The 5911-nt window shown below is 31.1% G+C and overlaps 1 non-coding gene across 1 annotated transcript; it reads left to right on the plus strand.

Annotated features, from left to right (window-relative positions):
* The first annotated feature begins 1033 nt into the window (after positions 1–1033).
* Positions 1034–1105, plus strand: TRNAG-UCC. The gene has a single exon. It is a non-coding gene; the product is annotated as a tRNA-Gly (tRNA).
* Positions 1106–5911: the final 4806 nt, after the last annotated feature.

Below are 5911 nucleotides of genomic sequence, written 5' to 3' on the forward strand. Positions count from 1 at the left end.
GGTTAAGAAAGATCAAACCTCAGTGGTAGCACAAACCTGCCTACCCAAACAACCTTCTTCAAGCTTTAAACACCAAGCAAAATACTCCAAGAATTGATCCAATATCAATTTTCACCGGCTCCAATATGTATGATCACAAAAGAGAGAGAATGGTTTCACGATAATACAACTCTTATAGTCAAACTATTACGAAATTCAACAGGTTGATTTTCAATTCAATTGGTTCATTTAACTTAACTTAAGGGAAATCAGTCGATTACAAAATAAATCAACTGATTGAATAAGTTCGAGTTAAGACTATTGCAGCTAACCTTTTAATCTATTAAAAATCCATTCAAAAGATTAAAAGACACCATTTAACTTGTTGAAAAATATTTCAACATATGAAAAGACACAACAAAGATCGAAATTCAGTCGAGTTGGCCCTGACCTACATTTGATCAAGTCATCCTGACCTAAATTTAGCCATATTTGGCCGAGTCAACCCTGGATGAAATTTGGCCGAGTCGGTTCTAACCGAAATGTTTCTGTATTTAGTCCAGTCATCCCCAATCGACGAATTCATTGAAGTCATCCTTGACCGAAATTTGGCCAAGTAGGCCTTGAAAGAAAATTTGGCTATATTCGGTCGAGTCGGTTCTAGCCGAAATTTGTCCGTATTAGGTTAAGTCTGCTGAAAAAATTTGGCCAAATTTAAAAAAAAATCCAAACTAGTTTTACTAAAAAAATGGATTTGGAGAAAAAATCTAATCCAATTATTTGGATGTAAAATGGATGTGGATTGGATCATTAAAAATCCAATCCATGATCACCCCTAGTTTTTGCAATTGGAAATATTACACATATTGAAAACTTTCTTAACAATTAATGTGGAAGCATGGCCAAGCCATGAATGCCAGAGTTGGAAAGAAGATAATAGTTGTGTCATGAAGTGATAAAGAAATAGTTAAAAATATAAAGGTTTTTAGATAACAAATTTAAATTTTGTTTAACATCAAGTATTATTTCTCTCATACTAATAAAACATAGTCAAGCGTTTGTAGTCCAACGGTTAGGATAATTGCCTTCCAAGCAATAGACCCGGGTTTGACTCCCGGCAAACGCAATTTAAGAATTAAAAAACCATAATTGTAAAAATTCACACAACCTGTTTCAAAAATACGAGCCTTATTACATTACACACTACATACTCTAATCATCTTCTCCTCAATTCTCTCGAAAATACTTCACTTCAAAATATATTTTTTCTTTACAATCTCAAAATATATTCATTGCATGGATGACTAATGATGAGTGAAAATTCCTTAAACATTACTTGAATTCACAACTCTGCATCATGGTTAGGTTTATACATGATTTTTGGTTCTATGTAAAGCATAGTCACATTGGCTGCAATCCCTATATCATTCTAACATGTTAGACGTGTTCTAATCATGATAGAAACATTTTGTATCAGTATTCTACTGAAACACGTTATGTATATGCTTAGGTAGCTCATTTCACGTTTGTATTGCATTAGGTCAGCATTATCCATCATCATAGATTAATGTCATTTGTATCCTGCACTCACATTAGTTAGCTTTCCATGTTGTCACCTTTCTAGTGGTTAGATATAGGTTCTGATTTTAAGTTTTGTCCTTCTTCTACAATAGTATAAAGCATTATCCATTTTTCCTTATCATTCCTAGATTTAGCATAACATATAATTCTACATACACATGAGTAGTTCAGGATAGTTAGCATTTTCATAATGTTTGTTCTGGTGTAGTAAAATTTATGTCATGTTAAGTCAATTTATGCACTGCATTATTTTGAATATGCTCACGCATGAACCATTCACATAGATTTTTCTACTTTCCATATCAATTTCAATTCATCATCCCATTAGGTTCCATGTTCTGCATTATGCATCATTCATGCAGATCATAATTTAGTGTTTCCACCATGCATTTAAATTAGTTTTAGTTTAGGTAATTATGAAATTTCTTGATTTTATTTTATTTTCCACCTTTGCATTATTTTTATATTATCTTTAGCAAGGTTAAATTGTAGAAACTAAACTTGATACACACCATTTCCTTGGATTTGACCTGAGTCTTCATTCCTTTACTACATTAGGGAGGAACTCCGTTTTGTTGGACTTTAATGGGACTAGAGGCGAGTTTAACAGTGAGACATCACACTGATGTCTTTAGGTCTTAGTGACCCAAACATGGGCCCAAGATTACATTAGTGTACTTCCAAATCAATAAATGAATGTTGATAAATCAATGAAATAATAATCATGAATAAGAACAATAAAGTGAAATCTAATCCCAACACTCCTTATTTTATTTGGGTCACATTTTATCTTTATTTTGAGTTCATGATCATTGCTACTTTACAACTAGGGATGACAACGAGGAAGGGCGAGGACTGGTTTCACTATCCCATACCCATCCCTAGAGAAAAAAAATCATCTTCATCCTCATACCCAAACTCAATGGGTATGAATGTTTGACCCATCCCTATCTTTGTTGCATAAGGGGTATATACTCGTACATGTACCCTCTTTCTTAATTTTTCAATATAAAGTAATTAATTTATATAGAATAATTAGAGTAAAGGAAACATAATACTATCAAATATTCAATATTAAAAGGATGGTTGTCTCTTCAATATCAAATATTTAGAAAGAAATTATAATTGTATACATTTCAAAATAGAATACCAAATCAAAATTTTATAAGAACCAAAACATTTTTTAAATTTGCAAACGTTTAAAAGACCTATTTGTTAAACTTTAAAAATATCTTTAAAAAAATATAAAAGTAAAATAAATATTCAAATTAAAAAATATTTTAAATGTCTATTTACTTCAATTTTTTAAATTATACTGAAATCTCTTTTTTTATACACTAGTAAAAGTTATAATACATCACTTGATTAAAATGACATAAAGAAAAAAGATTAAACTAATAATATAGATCTTTCATCTTTTGAACTTCAACATATGTTGGATGGTGCAAAAAAAGATTCATGACAATTAAATTAAATTATTATATTATAGTAAATAAAATTTATTTATACAATTATAGTGATAAAATTACATGTATGATAATGAGTTAGAAAATAAAAATAATTATATAAAAAATATCAAAATAGTATTCTACATGATAAAAATAAATAAAAAATAAAAATATTTTAAAAAAAGATCAAATGTGTGTCTTAGAAACAATTTGAAAGACCATTGAATGAATCACACAAAGAAAAATAAATTTATAATTAAGGGTGATAATATGAAAAATACATTAGAGATCTAAGAAAACTTTTCAAATATTAACCTAGTCGAGGGTTGAGAGATAACGTTTGGTAAATATTGTATTAAAAGTAAGCTTACCTTGTCATTGGAAGATTGTTGAGATGAAGATATGTAGCGGATAATGTGGTTTATGTTCCACAACATGAATGATGTAATATCACACAAATGACCATTTCTAGTGAATGGTGTTCCTTGAATGACACGATTATGTTGGTCATTACAAATTGCAATCCATCGCTCACGATATGTAGACCCGTTCTTTGTCATTTCTTCCTCTTAAATCATCCATGTGAGCTTGATCAAGGTTAACGGGTTAGAAAGGATGTTTTGTTTGAACCTGAATTGTTGCATCACCTGATCCAGCTGTTGGAATTCAACTATGACGATGCAAATTACTATAACTATTACACTAGAGATGGAAGGGACGACAACTATTAGCATAAGTGCCCTTGGTGCAAGGATTTAATGACACAAGTGCATGAGATCACATGAGGCTAATGAAGAATTGATGAAGATGCATTGATGATCAAATTTCGTGTTTTTTAAATATGTAAATGAAGTGAAGATCATGAAGTTTATATGTTGTATTGTATTTGTAGACTATATGACATAGGTTAGATGTTCTTTTAGTCTTTGTGTGCCCTTTTCAATTTGTTAAAAGGTTTTTATAATAGGTTAAAAGGCTTGCTACATATAGTTTTGATATGAATGTATTCAATCAATTGAATTATTTTTCAATCGACTAATTTCACTTAAGTCAAGTGAAATCAACAGATTGTATGGACAAATCAACCTGTTGAATTCACTTATGACTGAGCTATATAAGTTTGTTTTCAGATGGATGAGGTACAATTTGAGACTTTTCATGAATGCGAAAAATAGTCACACACTTATGGAAAACTTTCTCTCTTTGAATCACATAGTTGCAGTTGTAGATTGAAGATGTTGGTTGATCTTGGAGGCATTTTGGCTTGGTTGAGGCTTGAAGAACATGTGTTTGGTTGGCTAGGGAGAGCCTTCATCAAGTTTTATTGTTCTTGTGCCTATGTAGTGTTCCTGCGGTGATTCAAGGTTTGTAAGTGGGATTCTTAGTATTGGGGATAAGAATTTTGATAATAGTGGAAAACCATGCTCAAGTTGTCTTGGTAAACTGGATGTAGATTTGTGATTGAGTGAACTAGCATAAAAACAAGTATGTGATCTTTTTTTCCTTATCTTGTTCATCTTTAAAATCTTAAGGAAACCAAGCAAGTCAATTTTTGTTAAGTGCGCATGTGATTTTACATTGCCTGGTAATGTAATCAAGTTCGATATATTGATAGGAACTATCTTGATTGAAAAAGCATGTTGTTTGAGTGAGTTTTGTGCATTTCAAATTTCTTCATAATTTTCTAGAATTTTAGTCGATTGTTTTCATATTTTAATATGTTGATTCATACTGTATGAACAAATTAACGTGTTGTTTTTTTTTATTTTAATCAGTTGAAAGTGTTCTGTTCTACAACTTTTGTTTTCTGATTGCGTGGTCAATCTGATTCAAAGAAAATGGTTCTTAAGCTTTCAAAGAGTTTTGTAAAGCCAATTCAACCCCCTCTTCTTGGTTAAACCAACCATTTCATTATTACAATTGGTATCTAGAGCAAGGTTCTTGAAAGTTATTCAAGTTTGAACCTAAAACATTTTGAAATGGCTAAAAACAAGCATCCTTTTGTAGAAGGTGCTTTTATTCATAGGCCACGTATGTTTAGTGGTATTAATATCAGTTTTAGAAAATTAGAATGAATTTTCATTTAATCAATTGACCAAGGTATTTTGGGATGCAATTGTGAATAAACCTTACACTCCTAAGCATGTTGTTGAAAATAAGTAAGTTGACAAGCCATGGCATCTATGGACAAATATGATTGTACATCCAAGAATATCCTTACATCTTCATTGAACATGGATGATTTCTTTAGAGTATCTCAATGCAAAAATGCAAAAGACATGTTGGAAGAAATGATGTGAAGAGAGCAAGGAAGCATGCCTTGATCCAAGAATATGATATGTTCAAGATGCAACAAGGAGAATCTATAGTTGAAGTACAAAAGAGATTCACAAAAATTGTCAACCATCTTATAGGCTTGGGAGAGGAATTTGATAAAGAGGAGCTAAACATCAAAGTGTTAAAGTGTCTTGATAGGAGTTGGCAACCTAAGGTCACAACCATCTCAGAATCAAGAGATCTATCCACTATGACCACAACTACATTGTTTGGTAAGTTAAGGTGTTAAGATTTCAGCAAGTGTACCAGGTCGTGTAAGTAGTAACCGGTAAGATCGGGATATCATTTCCCAAGAGACTCATGTATACTAAATAATTGCGTAATTAGTGACTAATTTAAACTAAAGAATGAATCCATATTTTGAGTTTCATGTACGAAATTAAATTTTGCATAAATGATTAAAATTAAACTTTGGAAGTTAGAGGCACTTAGTGAATGGAAAAGATTAGAAATGATATCAATTGATATTGCCAGGGTTAGAATTCACCAACTATGCTCTCATGCAACTATAATTTGACATCCTCTATCTTAATAATCAAATTTTCTTTATGCACTAGGGTTTAAGA

This window comes from Vigna unguiculata, chromosome 11, assembly GCF_004118075.2.
Source record: "Vigna unguiculata cultivar IT97K-499-35 chromosome 11, ASM411807v1, whole genome shotgun sequence".
Lineage (NCBI taxonomy): Eukaryota > Viridiplantae > Streptophyta > Magnoliopsida > Fabales > Fabaceae > Vigna > Vigna unguiculata.